Below are 14,160 nucleotides of genomic sequence, written 5' to 3' on the forward strand. Positions count from 1 at the left end.
ATTTGGGAAAACAGCACCAAAGAAATTGTTTATTACAAATGGAACAACAGTATTATAGATTGCACATGACAAAGATTTATTGTCACAAATTGATGTTATCACCACTCTTGATAAATCCTGTTAATACAGTACAATAAAAATAACAACACCCGATAAATCTCTGTACACACGCCACATTACCACAAGTGAAAACTACATGGAGTGGAAACAGGGAGATACTACGATGCAAAATTGTTTCCATCTTATGACCTTTTTGTTGTTGCTGTGGTAGTCTGAAGATTGGATTGCTGCAGCTCTCAATACTAATCTATCCTGTGCAAGCCTCATCACCTCCACCTCTACATATCTATTACAACACCCGCCCGTTTAAACCTGCTAGTTGTCGTGAAGTCTTGATCTATTTCTACAGTTTTTATACCCCTTCCCTTCCAACACACACACACACACACACACACACACACACACACACACACACACACACACACTAGCCACCAAGGAAGAGCCTACAGCTTTGATTCAACCCCCTCCCCCCCCCCCCCCCCCCCCCCAGTCGTACCCTCATACCTCCCTAACTATGCTTTGTTCGATACTCCATCTTCCACAATCGCAACGAATTCCTCCATCCTCCATGAGATATATACATCCTAAGCACCAATCCTGTAAAACTGTTGTCAACCTTTCTGCCACAACTCTTAGCCCTGCAGACGTCTTGGTACTTTCTAAAGGCCTCACCTTTAGCCCAAAACCTAAATTCAAGTGTGCTGGACTTGTAAAGGACCTTCTTTCCTTACCTAATCTCTGCAGCTGAAATTTCTTCAATGTGCATTAGGGAGGTATGAGGGTATGACTGGAAGAGGGGGGGGGGGGGGTTGAATCAAAGCTGTAGGCTCTTCCTTGGTGGCTAGTGTGTGTGTGTTGGAAGGGAAGGGGTATAAAAACTGTTGAAATAGATCAAGACTATGCTCCAGACTGAATGCGGAAAGGCATAATCAGTCTTAAATGATGATGATGATGCATCCCACTAATAACAGCCAACAAAAACCTCACATAGAATCTTGCTTAAAACAGTTCCAGCCTCCCTCCCACCCTGAACCTCCCATTCCAGCCAGTCATCTCTTGGTTATCTTTCAGGAATTCATCACTTCTAACCCGGCCTTACTTTCCTTTCCTAAATCCTCCCTAGTGAGACCAACATCACTCCTATGTAACACACAGCTACCCATATCCTTAAAATCAATCCGTGCCTTATCATCTTTCCTACAGATAAATGCTTCATCACAGTGTTCATGAATCATAGTGACTATGTGGCTGAGAGTCTTCACCAACTTTCTAACACCTCTGCATACAAACCTTACAACCATGATCACATCCGTGAATTCCAACAAGACTCCAGCAGCTCTCCAAGACCTTAAGTCCATCCCATAACCTGACTCCTGGATCTATCTCCCTCCTCACACCACTCCTTCCTTTTTACCTATTCGCCAACCCAACTACACAGGTCTCTCCACTTGCCCAACTGTGGCTGGGTACAATCCTCCCACTGAACATCACATGCAAACCATTGTCTGTAACCTCCCATCCTACAGTGAAGACAATGCTTACTTCCTTCACCGCCTTTCTGCAGTTCCTGTTTTGCTACCACATGACTCCTTGCTGGTTACTATGGATGCAACATCATTTTACAACATCCCCCATGCCCATGGCCTCACTTTCCAAACATCCTCCTGATACCAAACCCACCACCTCTTTCCAAATCCCCTTCCCCAAACACATCCTGACCCACAATTATTTCACTTTCGAAGACCAAGTCACAGGGTGAAATGCCTAAAGCTCGCACCACAAGTATGAAGTGCTATTGATTTGCGGCTTTGACTGAATGGATTGGTAGACAGGGACTCATTACTGTTACCCAATCAACAGATTGTAAAAATCCTTTCTTGTGCAGATGTACACTTTTTAAATGAAACTGTGCTTACTGACATTAACAAACTAAAAATATGGTAAATCAGAATGTCAGTGGGGTTTGTTGCAGGATTCTAGTACAAGTTGTCAATGAGATACAGTATTTTTAAAAGTTTCCACACCAATACTAGTTTGTGCCACTCAATCTGGGTAGTTGCTAGGTATGATGTTGTTTGCTTACAGTGTGTTTGTGTGTGTGTGTGTGTGGGTAGTTGCTAGGTATGATGTTGTTTGCTTACAGTGTGTTTGTGTGTGTGGGTAGTTGCTAGGCAACCTCTTCAACCAGTTATGTGGAAGTCATAGCCTAACTCTTAGCAACATAACAGATGAAACAAGTAGTTGTTCCACTTGTTACCTCTTGCACAATCGCATGTGGAAATGTCATTAATCGGGCAAGTGTCCTATGCATTCTCCATTGATATAGGTTTATCCCTTTCTATAAAGAGCTGCATGGAATTGATCAAGAGAATTGTGTTAACTTCCATACATGGGCATTAAGACAGGATACTCCAGATGTATCATGTATCTTGTTTAGCGGTGAAGGAAATTTTTAACAATCGTGGCCTGGTAAAGTGCTGAAATAAGCACAATTGGTCTGTTAACAATTGTCTTTGGCTGTGGCAGGTGGAATCTCAGCATCCTTGGAGTGTAAACGTGTGGTGTGAGGCAGTGAACCATCAGCTCATAGGCCCGTTTTTCTTAGAAATAACACTGAATGGGCACAAGTATCACAGCCTCCTAACAAATCATCTTCCACGGATGCTAGAAGAGATTCCTCTGCAGACTAGGAGCAACTTGTGGTACCAATACGATGGCTGTACAACCCACAGTGCACGAAGTACAACATGGCTTCACAAACTGTTTACAAATCATTAGATTGGATGCAGAGGACCTGTATCTCGGTTGATCCATTTGCCAAATTTCATGCCTGGAGACTTTTTTTCTATGGGGAAAGCTGAAAGACTGTCTACAAGGGCATACCAACTACATCTGATGATATGCAATGATGTATTACTGCAGCCTGTCAGATTGTCCCTGCTGAAATACTGGTATGTGTGCAGCAGTCTTTCCATACCAGAATGGGAGCATATACTGGTGCTGCCAGTGGTCATTTTGAACACAGCCTGTGATGGTCAATTGTCTCATTACTGGTCACAATCCACATAACTAGTGTATGGACTTGGACTGTTCTTTGGTGTGTGCTACCGCAGCTAATGTACAAGTGTTGGTGTGGGAACTTTACAGCTAATGTACAAGTGTTGGCGTGGCACCTTTTCAAAATATGATATCTCATGAATGGCTCACACTAGACTCCTGCAACAAACACCGCTGATAGACTAATTTACCCTACTTTTAGTTAATACCGATAGGCATAGTTTCATTTAAAAAAGTTTATGTTTGCACAAAAAATGCACTTTCTAATATCACTACAACCTGTTGGTTGGTTACTAGCATAAGCCCCCAACTACCAATCCATTCTGTGAAAACCACACATCAATAGCACTTTCCATTTCTGCAATGTTTGTGGTGCAGGTTTTAAGTGATTATCCCTGTATAAACAAATCTGTAGTACTGCCATGGGTACTCGCATGGTGCCATCCTATACCAGCTTTTATATTGGCCATCAGGAGAAGTCCTTCCTATCCTGTCAACACCTGAAACCCATTGTCTGATTCAGAGTAATTGAGACATTTTCATGATCTGGACTCATGGTATAGACTGCTTCTTCCATAACCTAAAAACCTACTCCCAAATCATCTTAACCTGATTATTCTCAACTCAATGCGCCATATCACTAGACATCGATATCCATAAATACATGTCAAGTGGACCAACCACCAACAGTACCTCCCTCCACTTTGACAGCCGTCACCCATTCCATGTCAAAAAGTCTGTTCCATGCAGCCTTGTCACACATGGACTCACTATCCCCAGTGGAAAGCAGGAGTTGTCTAAATATGGCAATAGCACTACCAGAGCCACAGTATCCTATCCGTCTCATTCATAAATAGATCTCCCGTGCCATCTCCTCATTTCACACCTGTAACCCTGCTAACCAGACAATGGTCAGCACTCATCTAATCACCCAGGCCTTGAAAAGCTCAACCACATCCTTCACTGGGGCTTTGGCTATCTCAGATGGGGTATACTGTACTCAAGATACTACCCTATTCCTGCAAAGTAATGTTCCACTGCCCACACAATCTAGAGAACATCCTTGTTCGCCCCTAATCCTGTGAGTGACCCAGGTGCAAGACCTGTCCCACAGATCCACCCACCACCTCCTACAGCAGTCCAGTCGCAGGAATCTCCCACCATACAAAAGGCACGATCATGTGCAAAAGCAACCTGTTAAAAATCAGCTATGCTGCAATTACCATACAATTTTCCATGTAGGGATGACAAGTAACCAACTGTTCACTCACAGTAATGTCCAGCACCAAACTGTGGCAAACCACAGACTTGACATTGCAGTTGCCAAGAGGCTGTACACCACTTCAAGAACTGCTTCACTAGACATACCATTTGGATATTCCCTTCCAGTGCAAGTTTCTCTGACCTACGCAGGTGGAAATTGTCTCTCCAGCACATCTAGTGCCATCCACCTGACCTAAACCTCTGCTAATTTGTTTCCCACTGTATCACTTCACCTTTTCCCTTCTCTCTTCTGTACCCACCAATCTTTTCCCATTCAGACAATGTACTGTCTTCTCCAATCACTCTGCCCCCCCCTCCCCCCACCCCCCCCCCCAACCCCCCCACCCCACCCCGTGCAGCTACTGCGGGTGTGTACATTTGGGTGTTTGTGTGGTTTCCAAACTAAACCATGTGCATTTTAGATGTGTTAGATCCATATACTTTACCTGAAACTAATTCTCTGAGGTACTGAGACTACTGCTTCCTGGCTCTATTTTAAGCTAACACAGAAGTATTGTCTACAAACAAAAGTGTATGGGACAGGATATTTACCAGTGAATCATTCACACGGGACACCAAAAAGACTGTTGTGTGGCATGTAGACAACCCCAGAGATGGTCCACCAAGGCAGTGTGACTGCAGGAGCATACAGCAAAAACTCTACACAAAAGATGGTCCAGCACTTCTCAGAGCTTACAGTCAAAAATTATCAGGCAAGGTGTCCATATTATGCAAATTAACGTAGGATTAACAAGTGACAAATGCAGTTACCAAAGCAAATTAGATGATGAGCATGCCATCAGTATTATAGCTCTATAGGAAATGCATTTAGGTGATAATTCAGCAGCTACATGCAAGATTACGCAATATAAAGCAATATCAATACTCCTCTCAATTGTTAGGTGCTACCACAATAAATGAAAAACGAAACAGCTCTTGGATTATGCTGGCTTAAGCTGTCAGAAAATTAGTGATGTAGAAGTAATTAGAATAAAACTCAAAGGCCTGGTTATTACATCAGTCCACAAATCACCTAACGGAAAGTGTCTGACACTAGTCTTACACACAGCAACTAGACAGCACGTATATGTTTAAGATTTTAATTCCAAAACACAACCTGGAGATACATAAATAGAGACAAAAATAGAGAACCATTGTTCGAATGGATCAACACACAAGAAATTATCTAAGTTTGATGCCAAGGAATTTAAAACGTTTTGGGCAGGCAGATGGAAACTGATACAAAACCTTACCCATCCATCTTTTCCACTGATGAGAACAAATTACCACTGAATCACTCAATAGTAGTACTGAAACATTTTTCAAGGAGTGTACATTGGCTCACAAAAGTTATCATTGGTGGTGAAATATCAGTTACAAAATACATTGATAAACCCACATGGAAATTTGAAAAAGCTAACTCGATACAATACACCCAGGAAGTGGCGTCGAGTATGCAAGCAGTAGTAAATCGTGCCGTAGAAAATCATATTACATTTAGTTTAAAGTGCATAGTCTGCCAAAACAGTATTCATAGCGGTATTTGTTTGTGCTCTTTTTCACATATATGGATCCATCTATCGTGTATGAACAACAGAAAAGTGATAAATCCGAATTGTGTATGTGGCTTTGTTCAGTGCAGTGGTCGAAAAAGTGCAGTCAAGATGTATAATGCTGGTACTGAAGAACTCATCTCTCATGTGCTGAAAGAAGAACTCGCAATAGCTAAAAAATATATGAATGACATCGAATCGTTAATTAATTCTTTGAATGTCGATTTTAATCCTTTTGTGAAAAATGTACAAAGTGAAAACTACAACACTCTCAAAGAAACCGTTACTGAAATTCAAAGTGCTCCAATATCTGCTATAGTTACGACAAACTCGTTTGCGCCCATTGCACAAGAGAAACACCGACAAATGAAATTATTGAGAGAAGACGAGACAAAACCAAAAGTTTATATCTTTGCAGACAGCCATGGACGAGATTTAGCCACTATTCTTATGAATATGCAATAAACCCGGGGCTCCTTTCCAGCAAATAATTAAAGATTTAAGCCCTCAACCAAACGATGTTTGTGTAATTATTGCTGGAGCTAACGATGTTTATAAAAATGAGTCGAAAAATGCAATCACAGCATTGCGAAATGCACTGGAAAGAATCTCGCCAAGAAAAACAATCATCGTTAGCATCCCATATAGACATGACCTAATAAACAGTTCATGTGTAAATAATGAAATCAAATTCACAAACAGAATGTTTCAAAAGGTATGCAAAGCATTCAAGGACGTGAAGTTTTTGGACAGTAATTCCGAAGAGAGAAACCATTTTACTCGGCATGGAATGCACAGGAACTGGCTAGGAAAACGTGTACTCGCTAAAGCATTATTAGCAGAAACATTCAAACTATTTGAAAACACCACTCCTCCAATCATTCTAAAAGCACCTGTGCCCATTGAAACTGTACCATTGGAAGAAATACATACAGTGTCGTCAAAATACTCCTTCAAACCTAATGGAACAGCTGAAGGGAAGACTTCATATGCAGCAGCACCTGTATGTGAATCAACACAAACAGGTCTTTTATACAAAAGCAAGACAGCACCAGCAGTTACAACTCAAGTGGGAAATGTTAGTCCACCGCCAACTTGTGAAGCAGCAGCATTTAAGGAGGAAGAACAGTCATCAATAGCAGAAACAGCAACACCAACCCCCACAGGATCAAGTGTACAAGCCGACAGTGTAGAAACCTCACCAACAGGAGATCCACCCTCTATGGCAAAAAGGAGCACAGTAGTGACTGCAGCTGCTCCACATAGGATGTGCCTGAGATCAAGAAAGTCCTCAGCTGCAAATGGGGATTTTTTATGGTACTGGGGCAGAAGGGGGAAGGTTCCAATCAGAATGTAAGTAATGTAGTTAATAACAACAAATGTGGGTGTTACCAGCACAACAGCTCCCTCTTCCCTGCAGAAAACTGTTCCTGTAATACTGGTATGTCAAAAGTAATAAAACTCAGTCCTAGCAATGGTAACACCACAACTAATCATGTAATTAAAAATGAGCTCAAAATTTTTCACCAAAATATTCAAAGCCTGCTCTGTAAGTTAGACCAATTTATTGTAAATATTGATGAACCAACAGGCGCAAATTGTGCTCATATTCTCTGTCTGACAGAACACCATATCACTTTTGGCATTGAAATGCTCAATATACCAAATTATGTTTTAGCTACCTCATTTTGTAGAAAGCATATGTGCAAAGGTGGGGCAGTTATTTATGTGAAAAACAGCCTGTCCTTTGATACAATAGATGTAGAGAAATATTGTGTAGAGAAAGACTTTGAGGCATGTGTCACAGAAATAGTAGAAGGTAACAAGAAACTGGTAATCGTAGCAGTATACAGGGCTCCATCTGGTAATTTTAAAGTATTCATGAAACAATTAGATTCTGTGCTATTGTATCTCACAAGAAAAAATAGGGACATTATAGTGACTGGAGATTTTAATATAGATTTCCTAGGAAGCTCATCTTCTAAGACAGAGTTTGCAAACTTAATGCATACCTACAACCTTGTCTCCACTGTCAGTTTTCCCACAAGAACTACTGCCACTTCCAGCACTCTAATAGACAATATCTTTGTAGATATGAGTAAAACTAATCACATCAAAGTTGAAAAAGTCATAAATGGACTCTCTGATCATGATGGGCAAATACTCACAATTGACAACTTTAATACAAATCAGAACAAAGCTAGTGCACAGTGGAAAACCATTAGAAACATGAATGAGGAAAATATCCAAAAATTCAAATTATGCATTCAGGAGACTGACTGGAGGTATGTTTATCTTGCAAATGATGTTAATACAAAATATAATTTATTTACTGATAAATTATCAGGTATATTTGAAAATGTCTTTCCAAAAAAGGTCTGTAGACTACAGAACAGGCAATCAAGCAAAAAACCATGGCTCACCAAGGGCATAAAAATATCATGCCAGAGAAAAAGGGAACTGTATATAATATCTAGACAATCCAATAATCCCCTGCAGATGAAATATTATAGGACATACTGCAAAATCTTAATTAAAGTCATTAAAAAATCTAAAAGTATGTGCATGCAATCTAAAATTAACTGTTCAAACAATAAAATCAGAACGATTTGGAATGTAATAAAGAGGGAAACAGGTACTTCACCATCTGACAATGAAAAATCTGCTGTCCTAAAAATTAACGATTTGGAAATAACTGATAGTAAACAGATAGCAGACACATTTAACAACCACTTTCTAAGTGTCACCTCTCAAATAGGTTCAGTAGTGACCTAAGAGAAGCTTTAGATATTCTGAAACTTAACCTCCCACAATGTTTTAATGATATAAATGTAGCACCCATAACTGTTAATGAAGTAAAAAAAATAATTCACTCATTGAAAAGTAAAGGATCTTCAGGTATAGATAACATCTCTAATAAACTGTTGAAAGCCTGCAGTAATGATGTAAGTGTAGTACTTGCTCACATTTGCAACATGTCTCTTTATGAGGGAGTTGTTCCAGAGAGAATGAAATACGCCACTGTGAGACCTCTTTTCAAGTCTGGCGATGCTACAGATGTAAAAAATTATCGTCCTGTCTCTCTCTTAACAACATTCTCAAAGGTTCTTGAAAAGGCAGTGTATAACAGGATTGTGGCACATCTTGATAAACTTAATATTATTAACCACAGACAGTTTGGTTTTCAAAAAGGGGTTTCCACAGAGTGTGCCATATATTCACTCACAAATGATGTCTTGGAGTCTATTAATAGTAAGAAGTCACCAGTTAGTGTCTTCTGTGATATTTCCAAGGCCTTTGATTGTGTAAACCACAAGATACTCTTGGAGAAGGTCTATCATTACGGAATCAAAGGGCCTATAGGTAACTGGCTAAAATCATATCTTCAAGACAGGAAACAAAAGGTGGTTCTACATGGCTGCAACAAAGGATCTCCTAATCTAGTGGATTCTGAATGGGGCAAAATTCAGCATGGAGTTCCCCAGGGATCTGTCCTTGGACCCTTGCTGTTTTTAATATATGTTAATGATTTACCCCTGTCCATTAGTAAAAATTGTGAATTCACAATGTTTGCTGATGATACAAGCATTGTCGTTGATGGTCAGTCTACTGCTGATATGGAGACTGATGTTAATGATATACTCAGAGAAGTTACAGCTTGGTTTTCAATTAATTCTCTTTCAGTTAATATTAAAAAAACTAATTTTATACAGTTCCACACAAAAATAAAACTCTAGAAAGTATAGTAATTGCTCATGACAACCAGGAACTAGAACAGGTGCAATCCACTAAATTCCTGGGGGTTCACATTGACAGTAGGCTCAACTGGGAACAGCATGTGTCCCTTACTCTAAAAAGGCTTTCATCAGCAACTTTTGCTCTAAGAATAATTACTCATTTTGGGGACATCAACATTTTAAAATCGTCTTACTTTGGGTACTTTCACTCATTAATGAGTTACGGAATAATATTCTGGGGTAATTCACCAGCCTCAAAAAAAATCTTAAATGCTCAGAAGAGAGCAGTCAGAATCATGTGTGGGGTTCCTCCACGAACCTCATGTAGAAAACTTTTTATACAGTTAGGTATTCTGACCACAACATGTCAGTACATATACTCTCTGATGAATGTAGTTAATAAAGACTATGCTCAGTATGAAACAAATTGTTCATACTATAACTACAATACTAGAGGTAAAGATGATCTACATGTTGTACTAAAAAATTTAACACTTGTACAGAAGGGAGTAAAGTATGCGGCTATAAAGATTTTTAATGCATTGCCTAATTATATTAAATGTACAATAGAAAATGAAACGCTGTTCAAAGGTATGTTAAAAAAATACCTGCTCGACCATCCACTGTACTCGTTAGATGAATTCTTTTCCAGAAGTAATGCCCTCCCTTAATAATAGATGTATTTAGTCTCTTAGTTATTAGATGGATGATACAATATTATGTTAATGTTATAGTTATAATGTTATATTGAGAATTGCTATACTAGTTTAATGACAGCTTGTAATATCTATATCATTGAATTATATTACTATTCTGTAGCATTAATTGTATTTGTACAATTGTATTGACACGTTCCACATCCAGGCGAATCACTCGCATGTACGGATCTATGGAATACGCATATCAAATAAAAAATAAAAACAACCCGCACTGGACACCTCAAAAGGCAGAACATTGGGAATTATTGTAGATGTAGCTAAATGGAATATCTGAAGGGAGGTAACAAAATAATGTGTACTAGGATGGGACAAACCTGCCCAAGTCCTCTACAAAGGATACCAAGGGTCTAAATAATGTTTTGATAACATTTTGTATTTAAAAATATTTGTGTGTATAAATTGTTCATGTTGATGTAAATTTGACAATTTAAGAAATGGTCATGCTTAGGAACAATGTAAGAAATAGGTGTTATGTAAAAGCCAGTGTGCTTTTGTTTGAAACGAAAATAGCTGTGGGGAGTGGAAAAGGTGCGAAAGGCGAATTGGCGTGCTACCTTGAGCAAGTGTGGGAAGTAAGTCACATAGTCTGTAGGCAGCAGTGATTGAGGTAACTCCTTTGTGGAGCAGAAGCTTTGCCTGCAAATTTTCATAAAAATGCCTTGGTTGAAGACTGCAAACAGCTTACAGCATAGCTGCGAGTTGTTGAGCTACTGTATGTAAAACTGAATGAAGCCAAGAAGAGAAATTGAGCCCATACAGCAAGAAACTTGCAGGCCATAGTGTGGGTAGTGTAGCCGTCATAACTGTTCGCCAAACCCAAGCCTATAGCCACCAGATAAGATTTTTTTCTATTTTTACCTTTGTACAGCATGAACCATTAATTTAAACTGTGATTTAATAATCATTCTTGAAATTTACGGAAACTGGCTCACCCTGTCATTTCATCCTAATCATACATCTGTATAGGGTTCCTTCCTGGTGTTTGATTGATCCGAGTGTCCTGTTTTACAGACTTATGAAGTGCCAAGTTAATATAAAGAGGAACCATTTAAATTGCTTTAGTGTAAATAATAAAAATGTTTTCTTAACTATTGCAAAGTGTTATAGTTTGCTTACATAAAATTCAATCAGAGTGAAGTGCCAAGTTAATATAAAGAGGCACCATTTAAATTGCTTTAGTGTAAATAATAAAAATGTTTTCTTAACTATTGCAAAGTGTTATAGTTTGCTTACATAAAATTCAATCAGAGTGAAGCCAAGTTACTAGAACCTGTTAGATGGCTATACAGAATTAGTTCAAAGAATAATAGCTTTTGAAAGTAAATTCCACCAAGAAAGAGGTTTTCTTTAAGTGAAATGTTCAGTTAAAAAGTGTGTACTTTAGTGTCTAAGTATTTAAGTTTCTTGATTATGGAAAGTGCTTTTCTAAAGGTTGTTCCCCCCATCCCCGGCTAATTTTTTTTACCTTCCTTGAAGTTATCTACTGGGCTTTTTCTTTTTTTAAATCATAATGTATAAAGATGTAGCCCAAAATTGTTTAAGTGGGGTAATTTATTCGAAGAGCCAAACTAAACAGTAGCAAGAAAGTAGGCAAAATTCACATTTCTGCTTCTCCAATACTTCACTATTTCATTGCCAGGATAGGTTGGTGACCATTAAGTGCATGTTTTAAACCACTAAATGAACTTGGAAATGAGTTGTCCGAGCTTCAGTATATTATTATTCATACTGTGTTTCTATCTAGCCACTGGGTAAGATCTTAGGAAAAGAAGTGAATAGTCCAATTTACTTATCCATTAGACGCAACACACGGTAAATCCTGTGAGAAGGATAACTCTATTGATTATCTTTTCCTATAAACAGGACTATCCGTCCACAGTGTATTTTATTTGGAAACTAAACTAAATTTTAGTAAGAGGGTTATACGTGGCAACATAGAGACAGGTTTCTGTTATTTACATAAAAGCATACTAATATCATAATGGTAGTGTTACAAGGTCCTATTAATGTGTGGTCATCACATTTGTTAAATGTCTCACCACATTCCTATTGAAACTATTTACTCTTCTTGTAAATAACACCTATGACAAATTTATACAAATGTCCACTAAGACTTTGCTCGTCAACTTTCATTTAGGTAACAGCGATCTTTTAGATGTATTTAAATCAGTACTGTTAAGAAATACTGACTAGCTTTATTTTCAAGAATCTCAAGTTTAAGTTATACATACTGTTATCCTCCAATAAGAATCATTGGCCGATTCTTCATCTTTGACAGGTTCAGCATGCCTGCAATGCAAAACATTACCTTTTGTGTTAACACATGAAATCCAATTTTTAAATTTAATAAATGCTTATACAAACATAAAGTTTCTTCAAAAAATGTATTTCTGACAACTTCCTGTCACAGATAATTTTCACTGAATGTTTCAACCCAGTTATATTGCTGATGAAAAGCAAATGTTGATCTTTTCCCTCTCTTCCTTCACCATCTCCTGTTTTGTTCACCTTGACATATTGCTACCAAAAAGACTACCCCAATGGATCCACTGCTTATATTTAACACACAGTAAATTCAGTGCAAATATTTCCTTAACACAGGATGTGCATTGACGAGCTTGAATTAATCAGAAAAATATAAACAGATACTAACCATTCCACAGCTCTTACAAAATACTTGCATTAAGTAATCATCAAAGCTACTTTTTGTACAGCAAGAGGACTAACAGTCAAAATGGTGCTACATGCTACAGGCAGTGCAATACAATTTATTTTACTCATTGCTACAGCAATAAATGTACTTATAGAAATATTCAGACTTAGACTATAATCAAATACAGAGAGAGAAAATATTCTAACTAAAGAGATATAGCAGCCATAGGCAGAAACAAATAAAAAAAGTGATACTAATCTTTGCTTTGAGGACCAAAAGTTTCTTCATCTGGAAAATGTAAAAAGAGAAATGAGACTGTTCAAGAAATAAGGATGAAAATTTAGGATCTTGAGTCATGGAAGATGGATGGTTAAATGAATGAAAAAACTAGACTGGACATGATGAAATTCAGATGCGAAAGAGCAGCAGATGATGTAATTTTAAATGCTGAGAAATAAGATCTCTTCAAGAGGAGCCACCAAAAGGTCAAATAAGTGAAGAACAAGCTGGAAATACCGGTAAATGGGCTAAAATGGCGGCAAATAGATAAACGAAACAGAAAGATAGTGCTGAAGAACAGGCAACCAAACAACAACAACAACAACAACAATAATAATAATAACAGCACATTGTAGCAATATATAATAGCAGTCCCACAACATCTGGAGGAAGATTTTCCACTAACAGAACAATAAATTCATGAAGCCATCAAATCATTCCAAAACTTCAAAGCAACAAATGAAGACTCCACTACAGCAAAATTATTGAAATAGTCAGAAACACAAATGATCTACAATTGCTGTTTGAGAATATTTGGAAAGCTGAAGAGATTATTGAAAGCATTAATCCACAGCTATGAAAAAAAGGGGACACACAAAATGTCAACAATTGCAGAGATGCCTGACTTCTGCCAGTGGTATACAAAATATTATCAAAAATTCTGTGGACAGAGTTGTAGAAACTTTAGACAAATAACTGGGAGAATCTCAAGGAGCTCTAGAAAGGGAAGACCCTGCACAGAACAGATGTTTATTAGAAAATTGATAATTCTCCACAGACTGTTAATCACCAAACCAATAATAGTATCACGTATTGGTTTCAAGAAAACATTTGATTTG

At 38.2% G+C, this 14,160-nt stretch overlaps 1 pseudogene; it reads right to left on the reverse strand.

The window, feature by feature from the left end:
* Nucleotides 1-12,622: 12,622 nt before the first annotated feature.
* LOC124622292 overlaps nucleotides 12,623-14,160 on the reverse strand; it is a 176,317-nt pseudogene continuing 174,779 nt past the window's right edge.

The sequence above is a fragment of the Schistocerca americana genome, chromosome 1, assembly GCF_021461395.2.
Source record: "Schistocerca americana isolate TAMUIC-IGC-003095 chromosome 1, iqSchAmer2.1, whole genome shotgun sequence".
Taxonomy (NCBI): Eukaryota; Metazoa; Arthropoda; class Insecta; order Orthoptera; family Acrididae; genus Schistocerca; species Schistocerca americana.